General features: G+C 45.2%; 1 long non-coding RNA gene across 1 annotated transcript in view; it reads left to right on the top strand.

Moving 5' to 3' along the window:
• The first annotated feature begins 6,813 nt into the window (after positions 1–6,813).
• LOC109311470 overlaps positions 6,814–18,860 on the top strand; it is a 23,496-nt gene continuing 11,449 nt past the window's right edge. The window contains exons 1-2 of the long non-coding RNA XR_002101517.1: positions 6,814–6,824; positions 8,799–8,805. This is a non-coding gene — a long non-coding RNA (uncharacterized LOC109311470). The remainder of the gene's footprint in view (positions 6,825–8,798; positions 8,806–18,860) is intronic.

Below are 18,860 nucleotides of genomic sequence, written 5' to 3'. Positions count from 1 at the left end.
ATAGGAGCAGGTGGGAGTGACCAGCGCAACAACCTCAATGAGGTCTTCAGAAGATGGAGGGAAGGGAAGGGAAGAGAGGTGGAAGTAGCCATAGCTGAAGTCCAGCTGTGCCAGCACTGCCCTATGCATCGCTACAGCCCAGAGTGCAAAGCTACCCTGTTACATCTCTGAGAGTAGGTCCTTAAGTCTGGTATAGCTGATGCCGAAGGATCTCCCCCAGGTTTAGCATAGCTGAACAAGGCACTCAGAGCCAAAGAAAACTTGTATCAGTGACTCCTGGCACCAGAACAAAGGGCAGGACCACACGCACCTCTCAGGTTTACTTTATTCACTGAAGTGGTAGAAGAGGCTTGGTGATTAGGAATAAGACCAAAGCTCACTGCAGACAGAGGATCAAGCAGTTTTTATTTTCATTATACCTGGATCAACTCTTAACAGTTTCACAAGTCATAACCACTCCCCACCCCCACCTTCCGAGTCAACAGCTGCTAGAAACAGTTAGATGCATTAATAGGTTGGAAATGCATCTGTCTGCTGAGGAATAACAGAAGCAAAGGAGCAAGTAGCCAGATTCATGCATCAGTCAACTGCAACATAGCAACCTCAGAAATGAAGGTGTTTCGTTCTGCAAAATTTAAAAGGACCAGCTGCTAACATGTATGTTGGTAGGAAACGTAATCAAAGGGCATAAGGGCTAGACACTCACCAGGGGAGGTATTTTTGGATATGGAGAGGGAGTGTTCCTGGTGATTTACCACTGCTTTACTATCAGTCAGCATTTATCCTGCTGTGGCTTTTGTAGACTGCAACCAGAGGATGCCGTTTTCCCAGGTGCTTTACAAACATCCAGCTAGTCTTGGACACTTGTATTTGCCTCATTTTCAAGCTCATAAATTCCATGGGGCACAAACCCACAAGTTAGAGGAGAAAGTATGTCTTAGGATCGCAATATTGATCATTGATCAACACAAGAATTTAGGAAAGGAATACCACTCGCTACGTTCCTCTGAATTGTGCGATTGACTGGCTAAAATGCACAGACCAGCATAAACAGAGATGTCCAGCTGTAGCATCAGCCCAACCCATTCTCTTTATAAGAGTATGCTAGACATACTAGCGAAAACTCTCTCAGTGTTTGGGCTTATTTGCTGAGCTCAGACTGGACTGCCAGGTAGTAGAGCAAGCCACTCCATCTGGAAGGGCCGGTCTAAAGATCAGAGAGAACCACCATAAAGATACCATGCCAGCTGTGTCAGGGAAAGACTACGTAATATGATGTAGGGGTCAGTACCCAGGATATTTTCCTCTCCACAGATTTATCTAAGACAGACAACGAACAAGAATCCCAGTAGCTCTTCACCAAGCCATCTGTTCGCAAGGCGGCTTCATTTTCCTTCATTCCTTGCATCCTCTGTGGAAGGAAGCTGCTTTAGCACGGGAACAGTTGGCTTTAAGAAGAGGGGACATCCCAATCCCATGAAGCATTAAGCCTAAAGACAAATCCTACAAATTTAAGGTTAAGAGGAATGAATAGAACATTCCTGCTAAAATTATTCGGAAAGTTTGCCAGCAAAGTGCCAGAAGAGCAAAACTTCTCGTTGCCTTCAGTCTGACCACTGGCTCAGAGTTCATTTTACCCTACGGTCCAAAGCGTGGACTTTTCTTTGGATGCCACATTCTGTCCTTGAACAGTGTCCCCGGGCTTTTCCAGTGGGAGGTGATGTCAGAATGGCTCAGCATAATAATCAAGATAGAGACTCAGCATTATTCCACTCGTCTGTGATACGGGTTGATTTATTGGCCTTCAGTTTGCCTCATATCTTTCAATTCTGAATTCTGTAAGTCCCATTGCAGCTCACATAAAAAGGAAGGAGCATGTATCACCATTCATATTTATTTATGACACAGTTCACGTACTAACTTTAGAACGCTAACACGTGGAACGTCATTTATTTTTGGTAAGCTTTTTATCTCAATTACTTGGCTAGACAGAGCACGCTCTCAGCTTCTGGCCTTTGATGACCAAGTGTAAACTCTTTTATTTAAAAGGGGCAAATATAGTTCCCCAAATCAGGTGGATATGTGCATACTAAAGCAAAGAAATGCATGTCTGAATCAAAACTAAATACCTCCCTTGAGTCAACAGCTGCTGGAAAACAATTAAATGCATTAATAGGCTGAAAATTAATAGGTTGGAAACCCATAGAAACTTAGGAAAAACACAGGCAAGGGATATGTTTCCAAATACCCAGATGCAAACAGTAATTTTTGTTGTTGTTCTAACAGAAAGATATTTTTACCCTATTTCTTCTTCTTTTCCTCTATACTTTGATATCCAGTGAAATACTAAGAAGCTTTGACGCTTAAGTCATCAGCAGAACCTCAGGTAACACTTTACTAAAATTAATAGGGCAGCTTACCCTCTTCGTTTTTCTTCCAAGCTTTCTGCAAGCCACTGACTTCCTGGCAGTCTGTACACCGTGCCAGAGTGGTCTTATAACAACTATCAACTTATTCTTAAATGAAAGCTAAATGCAAAAGCAGCTGGGAGAGTGCTAGTATGCTGTCTTGCTGCTCACTGACTCAACCCAAGCCTCCAGAGACCCTCTAGATAGTAACACCATTTTGGGGGTGTTTTTAGAGAGAGTCAGTAGGCACACACGTGTACAACTTGTTCAAGAGTCCCAAATGGCACAGAAATGTGTTGCTTCATGCTTTCCTATGTACATTTCTTTAAAAGGAAATTTTTAATATATATCAGAATATATTTACCATGTCTGGTGGGGAGTGTGTGTGTCTGGGTGTGTGGCTGTAGACACACCCAGACACACACACCTGTTACCATTAACAAAACAAAACAGGAACCCCCCCGCAACAAATAAATGTCCCCAAGATACAATAATGGAAATAGCACAGTTGTGTTTGATGGATCTCAGTGGATGTTTAAACAGGCTTTTACTCCAGACTTTTGAACATCAGGGATTTAGGTTTATAGGAAGAGACAATAAAATATTATTTTATAGTTTCTTCACCCATAAGGGCAATTGTGGTTTTGTTATTTATGAGATCCAAAAAACAAATGCTACCTCCCCACTAGTTTTACACCGGTGTTCTGATTATTCCCTTCCCATGCAATTGGGCAACCAGAAAGAGCACTTGGTGTAATCAGTTTCAAGATTTAATTGATTATTTCACATGCTCTACAGGCTTAGGACTGCGATAAAAATGGTACAGAAGAGACAGCATTTTTAAAATCAGCAAAGCTTTAAGTTACTTATGAAGCCAAGGGGTTGTTGTTGCTTCTGCTTGAGTCTCACAAAAATGGAGGAGAAAGGGGGTTTTAAGCTCTGAAGTTCTCTCATTTTTAATTGAGGGTCAGATTCCTGAAATGACTACATTTTAATTTTACTAAAAGGTAAATATGTTTACAAAAAAAAAATCTTAGGCACAGAGTTTGGGGCAAAAAAGGGCGGGGGCTGATTTTGGAGAAAAATTAATTCTACACAAGGAAGAAGTAAGTACCCTATGCACAGAGGGACCAAATCATTTAGGAGAAAACCAGTATTTTGAAGTGTACTTAAAAAGGTACTGGAAGCTAGGCTGGACTGGAGCAATGCATCCCTGGTGACCCACCCCCCATTGGCAGGCAGGATGCCATGTTCTGCATGAGTTGCAACTTCTAGACAATCACAGGCACATTCAGCTAGTCTTAAGGTTACATAGACATGGATGATGGTTGTCAGATCCAAATCTGAAAGGAAGAGTCCAGCTTTCTCACTGGATTTGGTAAAAAGAAGAGAGCACTCTTAGTCACTACTGACACCTGCAGATCCAGGAAAGTGCTGCAGCAGGATCTAGGAGCATCCTAAGGCTGTGAACTAGACTGCCAAAGGGAGACTGAGTCACAACGATAGATGCCCCCGTTCACCCCCTCGCAAATCGCTCTTCCACCCCTGCAGACTTGAGGTTTTCCAACCACCATCATTTATCATATGGAACCAGTGATCTGATGAGGCATGACTTGCCCTTGGTGAGTCCACGCTGACTGTTTCTAACCACCTTCTTCTCCAAGTGCTTAGAAATGGATTCCGTGAGGACCTGCTCCATGATTTTTGCAGGGACTGAGGTGAAGATGACCAATTTGTAGTGTCATACATCCACTTTCTTCCCTTTCTTAAATATGGGCATTATATTTGCCCTTTTCCAGTTGTCTAGCACCTCTCCTGACCGTACAGTGTCCACCACCACTCTCTGGGTGCAGCCCAACAGTCAGTTCATAACCAGGTAACATGTGCAAATAAGCATGATTGTTTTATTAGAAAGAGAGTTTCAAAGTAACTGAAGGCTCTCTGGTAGTTGTGTGACCTATTTGAAGTACCTAAGGGTGTTAAGGGCATGAAGCATATTTGCTTTCAGTGGAGGAAAGATCATCTAATGATTATTTTTCTAAACCCCAAATTCTATGTTCAGTCCCCAGCTCTGCCAAAAACTGCTCATCCGGCCTTAGGCAATCCAGTCACCTTGTGCCTTAGTACCCTGGGCATTTGTACACATGCTTGTACCACACTGAAGGTGTTTTAGCTCAAAAGCGCACCACCACAACCATTTTCCCAGTGCTGATGTGCATTTCGCCATTTCTTCAAATACCTGCAACACAGCGCCAGGCACGGCAGCTGGCATGTGGGGCAGACTTGATTAAGCGAATCTGTTCTGACACACTGGATCTCCAGTGCATCGGAGCAGACAAACATATATATACAAATGTGTATAAATGCTAGATGCCAAAGTGGGAATACCAGCACTTCCCAACCCTTCAGGTAGGTTGTGAGTTACCACTTGAGGCTGAATTGTTCCAATACTATGGATGTAGGAACCATAGATAGGAGACTTCAAAACTGCCTGAGATTTCTAAATTTATTACTTTATAGAACAGCAGTACTCCAAAACAGAGCCATCATTGCACACAGATTTAAAACCCAGACAGTCTGAACCCTCAAGCATTTTCCAACACAGTCCTAAAATAAAAGCAGCCACCAAGGGATATATGCAAACAAGTGAATGAGAGGTGAACCCGGAGGGAGGAGTAGGTTAATTAGCTGTCACAGGTAAAGGAATTCTGGATCTCTGTTTTTAAAGTGACACGCTGCTTTTTCCTTCTTTACTTTACAAAGCTGCTTTTGCAGTGGATCCCTTAAAATATCCTAGAGCCTGGGTCACTACACAAAGAAAAGGGTATGGCTATGGTCTGTTCTGCCAAAGCGCACTCCAAATAGAGGAGCCTTTTATAACTCACTGAACAGGCAAATTGACATTGTTGTATCTGCAGAACTGCAAAGGGAAGCATGAGCTTTGTTGGCTTCCCCATGTGAAATCAAGCAGAAAAGAACTGAAACGTTCATGCTGTTGCAGTGTCATCTCTAGCAGTTCCAAAAAGGGGACGCAAAGCAGCATACCCCCTCCACCTTGTGGTGCTGGGAAATTTGGAGCGCTTTTCTTGCAAAAAAAGACTTCTGATTATACCTTTGACCAGTCTTCAAGAATCTCTAAGGTGCTCAATGGCCTTGACCTTGACCTAGCCAACATCCAAATAAACTACTTATAAACTGTAGGATGAAAACCACAGTCAACAACTCCACAAGTAGTAGACAACTCCTTTTTACCTACACGAATGATAAAGCTCTTAGGGACCAGTTTAAAGTAACATAGTGAACTAATAATGCAGGGATCAAAGTCTCATCAGAAACCCCACTTCAGCTGCAAGACAGACTAGGACAAGCCACCTTCTCTAATGGACAGCAGCATATACACCACTTTTTATTAAAGTGGAATCCACAAAACTAGACAACCTGTGTCCCATGCAGTGCTATACAGTGGTATACCACTGCACCACCAGTGCAGTGGTGCTTTACAGCTCCTCTCCATTTGATTTCACAGAGAACCCAGTTAGACCTATGCTTCCTCTTGCAGTTCAGCAGGCCCCGTTCTCCCCTTGGGAGTCACATGGGACAACATGGGACAAACAGATGCCTTGTGTGATGTGATGCATAGCTAGAAGTGCACTATAACAGTGCCCCTAGAGAGAAGCTGTGAATCCATGTGCAGCAAGCTGCAAGAGAATACCATCCATAAGACATTTGCTCTTCTTGCCTCATTACTGAAGTGAAGTAGCACTGTGCTGTCAACCCCTTCCCTCCTTTCATTCATGGCGCTCCCCGTCCTCATAGGCACTGCTCCAAACTGAAAGCACTAAGCCAACCTGCCTCAGCAGAAGACCAATATTTCCTAGGGTTGAAATGTACAGAAATGAACCTATTACTACACCCTTTCAAGGGAGATGGCATTCATTTCCCTCAGTAACTATGCCAAAGTCACCCCTATTCCCTCCTTTCAGATGCTGACTCAAAGCCACCCACGTTTCTCTACAGTGGGTTCTGGCATTGCTAGAAGAGTCATTTCACTAAAAGTACTTAAGCGCTATTACACACATGGAGCTCTACTGAATCAGAGAAGCTAAGGAGCTAGCAAAGAGTCTACCTAATGCACAAGACTGCCTGCTATCATTGTTTTGTTAGTTATAATACTGGAGGTATTTAAGAGAATTCAATCCTCATATCCGAGGCCAGTTTCCTGCCCACCACTCCCCTCAAGACGTCTCCAGAAGTGTTTAAACGGCAACTAGGTTCTTGGGGGTGTTGCTATTCCTACCACATAGCAGAAATACTGCAGGCTCGTCCAATTCCAGGTTGCTTATCCTCAGAAGTACTTAGCAATCAATTAAAGAGTGAAACGCTGTGCACTGGAGTGCCTGGAGTCACTCTCCATTAGTATGACGACTGGCAAAGAGAATCATCAGGCACCCCAAGTTGCCATGAATTAGAAGAGCGAAAGTGTCAGGGCTGAGCACATCAAGAAAAATCAGCCATCCAGCACCGAACAATGGGTCCCCAATTTCCTGGAAATTGCTCCATTTGAAAGATTGCCTCCATTACTAGAGCTGTAGAAACCATAACACAGGCCAGATGGAAACAGGTCAGCAACCTCCTAATAGTGAAGTGTTATCCTTGATGTCATTTCTCCCCTCTGCTCATCTTTTCCTTCCTTTCCATAGATTTCAAGTATCCCCAAAGGTGTTGTCACAAGGGAGATGCTCTCTACTGATCCTGGGCCATCTATTAAGGAGGCTGCAGTAGATTTTACAGGAATTTATTAAGGCTTGTAAGATCTTAGTGAAGAAGGCACTATTATCCCCACTTCACAGATAGGGAAGCCAAAGTACAGGAAAAAAATGATAAAGTGACTCAAAGGTCAGACAAGTGAAAGATCCCTGGAGAAAGTGTCAGCTGTTCCAGTGCTGTAGGATCACCATCCAGTCACACACTTATGCTTGTGCATCATTTTAAAAGAAGTCACTAGTTCAATAGCCCACCTGCTTGAAGTGACACATTTGAATACATTATTGTCTAGGTGCAAAGTCTGTATCTTAGGAAGAGGAGGATCAATATTTCAGCTACAGCAGAGCTATAACACAGTGCATTTGTTCCAAGAAAGCTAGTAAGACAGAGGTGGGCAAAATATGGCCCATGGGCCAAATCCATGCTGCCAACTGATTGGATCTGGCTCACAGGTGGGGACCTGCCAACTAACTGGATCCGATATGCAGCTGCCACCACGGCACTCCACATGGGGCTGAGCCCCACATGCTCCCGCCCAGGGCAGCCCGTGCCATGATCCTATCTGTCCCGCACTGCTGCCCATGGTTGTTGATAGCCCCAGCCACCATACACAGCTTCCCAGCAGGGATGCTCCTGGTGTGGCTGCACCTGCCTGGGTGCTGGCCTGCTCCCCCTGCTTCCTGCTGGGAAGGGGAGGGAGAGAAATGCAACAGAGCTTACCTGGGTAGTGCAGGTGCATGTGCCTCTTGCCCCCTCCTTCTCCTGGGCCAGCTCCTGGGACTTAGTGTGTGGGCAGCCCTCTGCATGCACACACACCACCCGCCTCATTGCAACCCACCCCCACACACCGCAATCCACTCCCTATACCCAACATACAAAAAAGATACAAGTGTAAGGCTATTTTGAGCTATTCTGCTATCGCCTCTATATACACTAGTCGAAAAACAAAAACATTAGGAAAAAATATTTTTAATAAAATTGAAGCATGGCATAGTCAGGGATCCTGGTTTTCCCTGATTAAAAAAAAAAAAGGAAAAAAGCAAATTCTCTGATAAAAAACCCAGAATCCTTGATTAAAATGAAAAGTCACTAAGGCGTAGACTGCCTGCTGTGGGCTCAGGCTCCTCGCCCAGCTGCCCTCCCTGAGGATCTCTGCAGCTCAGTGGGTGCAACCCAGTGCTGCAAGGCACAGTGGGGCTATGGGGGGAAGCTCCACACTGCCCTGGCAAGGCATCTCCTGCCTGAGCAGCAGCAGTGAGAGGCACAACCCCATGCTGCTGCCCTGTGGCAGATCTGGGGTGCTTGGGTCCCCCTTGCTCCTGGGAGTGCACGCAGCAGCAGGGATCCGGCCCCTCCTGTGGTCTTGACAAGCTGCCCTAGTAAGGAATAGCTGCATTTCATAGATGCTAGGGCTGGAAGGGACCTTGCAAGATCATCGGGTCCAGCCCCCCGCCCAAGGGGCAGGCAGTCAGCAGGGGTCTGATCACCCCATCAAGATAAGCATCCAAGCCTTTCTTAAAGGTATCCAGAGTAGGTGCTTGCACCACTTCTGGGTGGGGGAGTCTATTCCAGACTCTGGAAACACACATGGTAAAGAAGTTTTTCCTTATGTCCAGTCTAAAACAGTTTTCCAGTAGTTTGTGACCATTAGGCTTCATTATCCCTTGGGGTGCCCTGGTGAGTTTCTCCCAGCTCCTGATGCATCCCCTTTATATACTTACAGGCTGCCACCAAGTCCCCCCTGAGCCTTCACTTCTCCGGGCTGAAGAGTCCCATGCCTCTCAGCTTCTCCTTATAAGGTCTGCTCTCTTGACCTCTAATCATGTGCATGGCTCTTCTCTGGACTCTCTCAAGCTGCTCCACGTCTTTTCTAATGTGTGGAGACCAGAATTGGATGCAGTACTCCAGCTGTGGCCTCACCAAGGCTGAGTAAAGCAGTAGGATGTCTTCTTGGGTCTTGCTTGAGATGTATCAGTAGATGCAAGCCAGAGTTTTAGTCACTTTGCCAGTTGCGGCATCGTGTTGGTGGCTCATGTTCATCTTGTGATCAATCATGACCCCCAAGTCTCTTTCAGTTGTGGTGTTAGTGAGTGTAACACTGCCAAGGCTTATAAGTATGATGTGGGTTTTTTCTCCTGAGGTGGAATACCTCATTTCTCTGTGTTGAATGTCATCAGGTTTTGATCTGCTCACCTTGTGAGCCTGAATCACCAGCCTATCCTCTAGCATGACCACACTTCTCCATAATTTGGTGTTGTCTGTGAATTTAGCCCAGTCTGCTTTTGACACCAAAATCCAGACAATTTATGAATATATTAAGGAATACTGGTCCGAGTACTGAACCCTGGGGAACACCACCAGTCACCATGAGCCATGTGGACTCTGTTCCATCAACCATCACTCTCTGGGTCTGACCATGGAGCCAGTTTCCCAGCCATCAGACCGTAAGGCTGTGGAGGCTGGAGTTCCCCAATTCTACCATGAGGACACCATGGGAGACCAAGTCAAAGGCTTTTTGAAAGCCAAATATAAGACATCAACCTCTTCTCTTTTGTCCAGGTGATGCATCACCTGGTCATAGCAGGAAGTGAGATTGGTCAGGCAAGACCTATCCACAACAAATCCATGTTGTGTCTCTCTCAGAATGTCACCTTCTCTTAGCCTGTTCCTGATTATTTTTTCCAAGCTCTTTCCAGGGATTGAGGTCAAACTGATCAGCCTGTAGTTCCCTGGATCTTCCTTCCTTCCTTCCTTTCTTAAAGATAGGCACTACATTGGGCCTCTTCCAATCTCCTGGAACCTCTCCCAAACACCATGAGTTCTCATATATCCTCACCATTGGTCGTACTATGATGTCAGCCAACTCTTTTAGCACGCTTGGGTGCATTCTATCTGAGCCAGCTGATTTGTGGATGTCCAGCTTTTCCAGCTGTTCTCTCACTAGATCTTCATTAATTACAGGCATATATTTACCCTTACTCTGGTAATTCTGCATCCTGTCAGGCAGGGTGAACCTCTTGGGGTGGTGGAAAACCAGCACAAAGTAATCATTAAGGAGATTAGCTTTTTCCTGGGTGTTGGTTGTCAGTTGCCCCTTTTGGTTTAGCAAGAGTCCAATATTGCCCCTGTTTTGATTTGTTTTTTACTTCCTACATAAAACTGAAGAAGGACTTTTTGTTGTCCTTGATTCCCACAGTCAGTTTGAGTTCGGTTGCGGTCTTGGCTTTAATGGTCCGATCCCTTCAGGTGCTTTAGGTGTGGACCAGTGCTGTATAATCCTCTTTAGCAGTATTTCCTGACTTCCATCCCTTATAAGCTTGTCTTTTCAAATTCAGGAGGTTCATGAGCTTCCTATTGAGCCCAGGGGATCTCCCACCCCTTTTCCTATGTGCCGGAATGGACGTCCCTTGTTATTTTAGGATTGCATCCTTAAGGAGTGATCACTCATTATGGACTCCCCTGTTAGATCATGGTCTCTCAGGGCCTCAACAACCAATCTCCTGAGCCTGTGAAAGTCACCTTTCCTAAAGTTGAGGATTTCTGCATTGCTGACTGATTTGCCAGCTTTGCGATGGACTGAGAAAGATCAACTTTTTGAGTCAGATAGAGCTTTTCCATGTGAGTGAGGAAGCTTTGCGACCAATCAGATTTGGCTGAATGCTTTTCCCATGAGATGTCAGGGTAGTTGAAGTCACCCGTGATGACCATGCACTGAGAGCATGCAGCCTCTTCCAGTTCCCTCAAGAATTCGGGGTCAAGCTCTTCTTCCTAGTTAGGAGGTCTGTAATAGACTCCTACAGTTATATCCTCTTGACCATGTTCTCCTCATATTCTAACCCAGAGGGTCTCAAGTCATCCTTCTTGGGTGCCAATCTCTGCTTGCAGGGAAGTGTACTACTTCTTCACATAGAGAGCTAAACCCCTGCCCTTCCTTGCAAAGTGATCCCTCCTGTACAAGGTATAGTCATCTATACGTGTGATCCAGTCACAAATGGAGTTCCACCAGATCTCCATTTTCCCTATGAGATCATATTCATTTTTGCTTGGCAGAAGAGCCAGTTCTTCTGTTTGTTCCCCAAGCTCCTGGTATTTGTGTACAGGCAGCTAAGCCAGCCATCGGGAGCCCTGGGCTTCCTTGTGCTGTTAGAAGAGTTCTGTCCTTGGCCTGGAGTCAGAGCAAGTTCCCTTGTGTTACCTGACCTGTGGTTGTCTCTTCCTGGGCTTGCACTGGTGACTGTCCACTTGTCCCCCAGTGATCTTAATTTAAAGCCCTGTCAAGCAAGTCACCCATTCTGGATGAGAAAATCTTCTTTCCCACTGGAGTGAGATGGAGGTCGTCCCTTCCCAACAAACCACTGCCTCTCTCTCTGAAGTGCAGACTGTGATTGAAGAAGCTGAAGCCTTTGCGATGGCACCAGTGGTGCAGTCTTCTGTTCACTTCTTCGATACACCTCACCCTCCTGTGCCCACGACCCGTAACTGAGAGGATAGAGGAGAAAACGGCCTGCACCCCCAACCCTCTAAGCCCAGCCCCTAGAGCCCTGTAGTCACTCATGGCCTGGCTGGGATTGCTCTGAGCTGTGTCATTTGTGCCTACATGGATGAGGAGCCATGGGGTAGTGGCCGGAGGGACAGATAAATTTAGGGATCCTCTCAGCTATATCCTGGATATGGGCCCCTGGGAGGCAGCAGACCTCATAGGCTAAGAGGTCAGGGTGGCTGATCACTCCCTCTGTCCCCTTTAAGAGGGAGGTTGCTGGTTGCCCTCCTTCCCCAAGTGCTGGAGCCAGCAGCTCTGTTGGCTCAGCTGGCTCTTCTGATGCTGCGATGAGTTTGTATATGTTGTGAAGTTACAGGGGGGGTGGTGACCCTGCTGCTCCATGCCTTGGGGCCAGACACAACCTTCATCCAAGCAACCCAACTGGATTTCGCAGTAGCTCCTCTTGTTCACCCTCATCCTGCCAGCCATCCTTGCTCTTCCCTCTTCATTCTTCTGGTGAAGAGCCTAGCAGTAGACGTCAATCTCCTTTTCACCATCCCTAATGGTACACAGCCTTTGCACCATACCCTGGAGCTCCCCTATCTGTTACCCCAGAGACTGTATTGTGGTGCACACCCCACAAGGGTAGGTTTATTTGCTCCTATTCCCAAGGTGCCTGCATATGAGCTAGGCAGCCCCCACAGCCCAAAAACAGGGGCTCCGTCTGGGTGGAGGCCTCAGCGATACCGGGGACAGGGGGTGGGGGGTGGCTCTAGCTGCAGGGGGGATCTACAGGGTGCAGTGCTTCACCATCATTGCATTGGTAGTAGTCTGAGCTACTGCTGTGCCAACCCTTCTCTTCAGGCTTACCACCTAGAGCCTTGTGCCCCTCCTGCTTGCCTTCCAGAGTGAACTCATGCACTGGGGCCCAGAGCAAGCCTATTTATGTGCTGCTGTCATGGGGCTCCCTGTGGGACTGGGCTAAGTAGGAGTCAGGGTGGGGGCATGACCCTCCTTGGCGCCATTCAGCTGCCTCCAATGACTGCTCCTGCCTACCCACTGCAGCCCCCACTTACATCCTGGCTCTGCACTGGGGGGGTCAGGGTCCACCAGGGGTCTCCTGCTCTTGGGGGCATAACAGGCTTTCACCCCACCTGTGTGTCTATGCCAGGGAGCCAGTCCCAGCTGAAGTCCTTTCTCCACTTGGGGCCCTTTAGAAGTTTTAAATCTTTCAGACTCTCAGAGAGAATCTCGCAAGATTACGTGGCTGGCACATGTGCTTAGTACTGGACCCTGCCCTATCCACCACAGAAGAGGGCTGGTGAGTACCCCTTTCCCCACTTCTGCACTAACACACACTCTGGGGCCTCCTTTATTGACAGATCAGTAGAAGCTGCTTTCAAAGTGTAGTTGTCATTTTGCTTTGAGAACACCTTCGAAGTTCTCCCCTTCCCACCCCACCATGAAAAATGGTAGGAGCAATCTCCACGGTAGCGATGAGGATGCAGTACAATAAAAACACTCCTTAAAAATAAAACCACCAGTTTGATGTATGCAGCTGAAAACTCTTCCCCCACCCCCTGCATCTCCTATGGAATTTACAGTCTCTACCAAAACTGATTTCAACATTAATGCTTATTGCCAGGATAATGTTTCTGTAATACATTTCTAATAATGTTATCATTAATCTAGCTCTGAGGGCTTTTATTGTATGACACACTTTCTATCAGCTGACTTACCAATACAGAATCAAAGCATTTGTAATTCACAGTTTGCTATGCAAAAAGTAGGTTTCTATTTGCATTTTTATATCCTGCTTCTGTTTTTTTATGGTCATTGCTAGCGATGTTCTTGTCATCATGTACACATTTCCTCCACTGAAACATCACAAGCATCTGGTGTTTCTTGATAACAAAGCGATCCTTAAAGCCAAATACTACCTCCTTTTGTTTTTGACCTTCAGATGCAATAGTATTTAACAAAGACAACAAGTAAAAATAGTTATACAAAGCTCCACCCTTTCAGGTTTTTGCTGGTCATTGTCCTTGTATCTGAACATTCACTGTGGTATATGATCTTACATTTATATCATTAGCAGCTCTTCTTTACTTTTTCTGTGCTATCAGTCACTGAACTATCTACACTGCACTTTTCTTGACTCAGTTTTCATTTCTGATGCGGACCCTCATAGTTCTCCCAATCTTGCAAAGTGTTGTGTCAGCAAGTACAAAGATTCCTAAAAGAATCGACCCACAACTATAAAGCTCGTAATTAAAGATATTAGAAGATAAATTTATTGGGTGCATCCAAATGAGCATGGCTGTGCAGTATGTGCACCACAAATACATGTACAGTGCCATATAGTGCAGTCAGCTGTTCTCCATGCTGCCCATGTGCGCGCTGCTCTGGGTTTTTTTTCTTGTGGGTTTTTTTGACCCCTGGATATCTAGGGGTCACAAAAAAAAAAAAAAAACAACAAACACATACATCATGGAAAAAAAATGGAGCAGCACAAACATAGGCAACATGCACCACTGAAAAGCAGAGCAGAGCTGCCCAGAGCCACACTGTGGCTGCCAGCCAGATTGCAGGATCATCGCTGCTGCAGCCCTGGGAGGCCCCCAGGACCTCAGGTAAGGCTGCTGGGGCCAGGACAATGCTGGCTTAACCTCCCCTACCACCCCCAGCATAATTTGCCATGCACAAAAGCACACATGGCATGGGCTAGACAAGGTTCTGATTCGATTTGGAGAGATTAAAGGGCCCTCTGATTCGATTCGGAGATTCAGCCACTGAATCGAATCAGGGACCAAAGCTTCACACAGCCGTAGTATTTACTACACTCTTACAGTACCACTAATTTTGCCAGGAAGAAGAAAACTGTTCCTTTGGTTCTGTGCACAAACACTCATGCACACCCCCTGCCTCCCCCAGCGACCCACACCCGCCTCCTGCAGTTGACCAAACATGTTTAAAGACACCAGCATTAGTAATGTTAGAACAAGCGTCCACCATTCCCCTTTCAATGTATTACACAGATAATCCTTGTCACCTCTGGGAAGACAGTCTCATCCTGCTCTGAAACAGGGCTGGGGGGAGGTACCGGGGGAGGGAATTCAACTGCAGGGTGTTTATCCCAGCTGGATTCTTCATTGGCAAAACCATGTCAGTTTTATAGCCCTCACTTACGAACAGTTTAATATCAGGAAGGCAGAAAGAATTACTGCACTGGCCTTCAACACCTTTTCTATTGTAAACTGTCAGCATTAATCAATCCCAGAGATAGTAAATGAGATGTGGATTCCTAATTATAAGACTGCAGTTCAGAACTGCAAGTTTAGATCATGGACATCTCTGAGCTTGGTAGAATATCAATTTCATCGGCTCCAGCTGCATTTACTGAACTCAAAATAGATTGTTTAAAGCCATGTTCATTGGGGAACAGTGCAGAGTTACTACCATTTTCCCCGCAACCCTGACATGGACTGAGGAAGCAGGGAAGAGAAGCATGGGAAGACCCCCACACTCATGGCAAGCAAAATTATCCCTTTGTATTTATAAAGTTCTTTGAAAGCCTCCAAAGGCAGAGAATACACTGCTTTTATTTGCATAGATTATGGTAGTACTCACAGGCATGACTGAAGGGTTAGTATGCCATCTCTGATCTGTAGTAGATTCCATCCTGCATGATGCCACTTCGGTGACTCACTTCACATAAAAAGTATGATACTGGTGATATAAATTAAGTATTGCAGTATCTCTTCCTACATGCCAAGTTTCACTCAGAATGGTTCCTTGATTACTGGCTGTGCAGCCAATTTGCAAACTATCAATAGGAGACAAATTCCCAATTCAAAATCTTTTCATTTCTCTGGTTGAAACCATTCCAGAGTTTCTTACAGTGCCTCTGTCTCAGATAGTCTTTTATGACTTGATTCAAATTCAGCCTTCCCCCTGCTGACCCATCAAAGTGGTTTCCTCACTAAAACTGTCACTGCGCACAAATGGTGTGGTCATGCTTCACGAATCATACAGACCTGAAAACAGCTGTTTGCTCAGAGGTGCTGAAAGAATCCAAGCTGCGTCTCTAGCAGTTGCTTAGGAAATATTTGGGCATTTCCCAGCAGCACAGGTGCGGTGGAATCCTGCAGGTTTGAAAACCGATTGCCCAGAATACTCCCTGAACCAAAGCAACTCAAATCTACTCTCATTTTGCAAGTATGAAGAGAAAAATAGGGTGGTTTGTTTGGCAATTTACTTAAACAGAAGTTGTACAAGCCATACATGTGTGATCAGCCCCACCTTGGCCAGCAATAGAGTTAGTTTTAGAGTTGAAGAACTCCAAAACTTAAGAGCCCCCAGGAAAAGTTCCACTAACTGGAATGTGTAGGATGTTCACAAACCTCTTTAGACTGACTAGACACCACATGGGTGTTATACAAACACCATCTCTGAGTCCAAGTCCCATCGCATGCTCTACTTGAATAGCCACTTGAAGCCAGTGTTCAGCCTTGTTGCTTCAGCAGTAAGTGGATGAGTCACTATCATTTGACCTCCATTATTTCAAGTTTCATCTACACAGCAGTGCCCATGCTAGCTCAGGAACCAGGTTTGGCATAAGGCTCCACTGGATGAGTACTAACTCAGATCTGGGTTTGTGTACCCATGTTCTTACTGCAGGGTATGCATACACCTTCTAACACTGGTAGCTTTAGCCTATTAAAATTTTAAAAATTAAAATAATAAAAATTAAAAAACGATCAAGGCCATGGTGTGAAAGACAGCCCCCACACTCCTAATATAAGCACAGCTTCACACAGGGGCCAGGACAAAGACCCTATGAACGTCTGAATTAAATATCCACTCTATTTTACACTCTGTTAGACAACCCCTTTGGAGCATCACCTAAAGTTTAATGTATACAATCCTGGAACAGTCATCTTGCTATGTTAACAAGTACATGGATAAGTAAAGAAACATCAATGGACTCTAACAATAACACAGTTGAGAAGATGCCAGTGTTTCAGGTGAAGGTATCTCAAGGTGGTCTTGAGATACCTATTTGTTACTATTTGTTACTATGTCTATTGGCCTATTTGATACCTATTTGTTACTATGTCTGAAGATGGTGTTCGTGAGACTTTTTTCTGCCAAAACTGTCAGACCCACTGTGTAAGTAGTAACTGTGAGTAGAAAGAGTTAAGGTTAAAGACGCTGTGTTGCTGTTGTCAATGAAAGTATTTCCCTGTGTGAACTGAGTTAAGTTCTGTAATGAACTATGAGGTCTCTCTGAGGCCAGGAATGGAAACCCTGTGCAGCCTCCCCGAAGACAACAGATTTGTTCTGTGTGCTCTTCAAAAGCAAGGGTGCAAGGTGGAAACTCTTAGCGTATGACTGTTTTCCACGATAAGCGTTGACCAAGGCTGAGACTAGAGAAATGCTCTTGAACCTCGTGCCTCAACGCGGAAATTCCCCTGTGTGAATTGAGAGTGTGAATTGAGAAATATGAGCCACTGAGAAATATGAGGTCTGAGACTAAGGTTGGGTTCAGGCTGTCCGGAAGGGCAGTTTTGAATGCAAGGGGGCCCAACTGGAACCTCATGACCCAGTGGACAGGTTTACCCTTTCCCCACCCTCATAAATGAGCTGTGTCTAACCGTGAGTAACTGCATTGTGTGCCGTTATTGCCTTGGAGTCTTGTCTTTGGACATTAGCCACAGCATCTCTGTGCCACTAGCAAATCTCACAACCTAACCGGACACCCTGAATAAGCCATTCCTGTATGAAAGACCTGTGTGAATTGAGTTTAAAGATATGGGGAGCAGAGAGTCTAAAGACATACTGGCTCTGCCAAAAGGGACACCAGCATTGTACATGTACACACACTAAGGCCATAAAAGTTGTAAGTTCCTAGACAAATGGAATTGGTATACCAGAGATGATTTTAGCCGGCAGTTTCCCCTGGAGGGAACATTTGATTCAACTAAAATTGTTCATCTCTGCAGAGACCTTGAGTTAAGAGGTAGTAATATACCACAGACTCAGTGGGGCACATTTTTTGATTGGTATGAAGAAGCTTTCAAAAGACATCAAACAATAAATAAAAATATAAATAAATAAATAAGTCTCAAGTTTGGAGTCTTAAGGACTCCCAAGAGAAACTTAAATCTCAGATAAAAGAATTAAAACAGAAAGGTGCACCAAAAGGGCCCCCCCCCCACCAACAGTACCATCAGCATCAAAAAAACTTTATCCACAAATAACTGAGAATGAATCTTCAGAAAATATAATAGATTTTCTTAATGTGCCATCTCCATATTAGTCCCAAGCACAATCTGAACCTGAAGAAGTCCAAAGTAACCAAATACACTCTTCTGGCAGGATTAGCCCACCTCACCAGGAAACTATCACTCAACAACCGTCACCTGCCCCTGGGGCATGCCCATGTCCAACAGAGGCATGGAGTCTGCCTCCTGAAATCTCAACCACCTCCTCTTGTTTAAGATCTGGTACCCAGTACCTGGACCCTTCATTAAAATCCAAAAAGGCTCAGCTTATGTCTTTATGTCAATTTCCAGGGCAAGGTCCAAATGGGGAAACTACAATCACAGTCCCCGTCCCCTGGACCGCAGGAGATCTCCTAAACCTTGTTAAACAATTTCCCAACATCAAGGAGGAACCCCAGAAATTTAGAGATGAATTGGAAACTGTAAACTATTGTTATAATCCAACCTGGGCGGATTTGAACCAATTAATGAGACGTGTTCTGCCCTCTGAGGTCTGCAACTGCGTCATCGCACAGGCTACTTGGCCTACTTAAGACCCCGGAATAGGAGATCACTTACCAGATGTCCAAAGACGCATCCTTGAGGCTATGCTTAAAACTTGCCCCAGGAAAACTGACTGGGCCAAAATACATAACTGTAAACAAAATAAAGGAGAATCCCCAGTAGACTACATGGACCGCTTGAAACTAGTATTTGAAAGACATTCTGGTATTGAAAATGCAGCTGAAACTGCCCCAGAAGCAGTTGTTCTGCTTTTGTCCATGGACTTCTTTCTAATGTCCAGGAACAGTTGTGCACAGTTGCTGTAGTTTAGCAGACTAAGCCACTTGCAGAACTAGTCACCATTGTAAATCATTGTACAACCTGCCAAGAAAAGAAAAAGGAATGCATGGAAACTAAGCTAATGTCATTACAATTACA

This window comes from Crocodylus porosus, unplaced genomic scaffold (genome assembly GCF_001723895.1).
Source record: "Crocodylus porosus isolate Cpor-Errol unplaced genomic scaffold, CroPor_comp1, whole genome shotgun sequence".
In the NCBI taxonomy this organism is placed as follows: domain Eukaryota; kingdom Metazoa; phylum Chordata; order Crocodylia; family Crocodylidae; genus Crocodylus; species Crocodylus porosus.
This window is presented reverse-complemented; position numbering and strand designations above follow the sequence as displayed.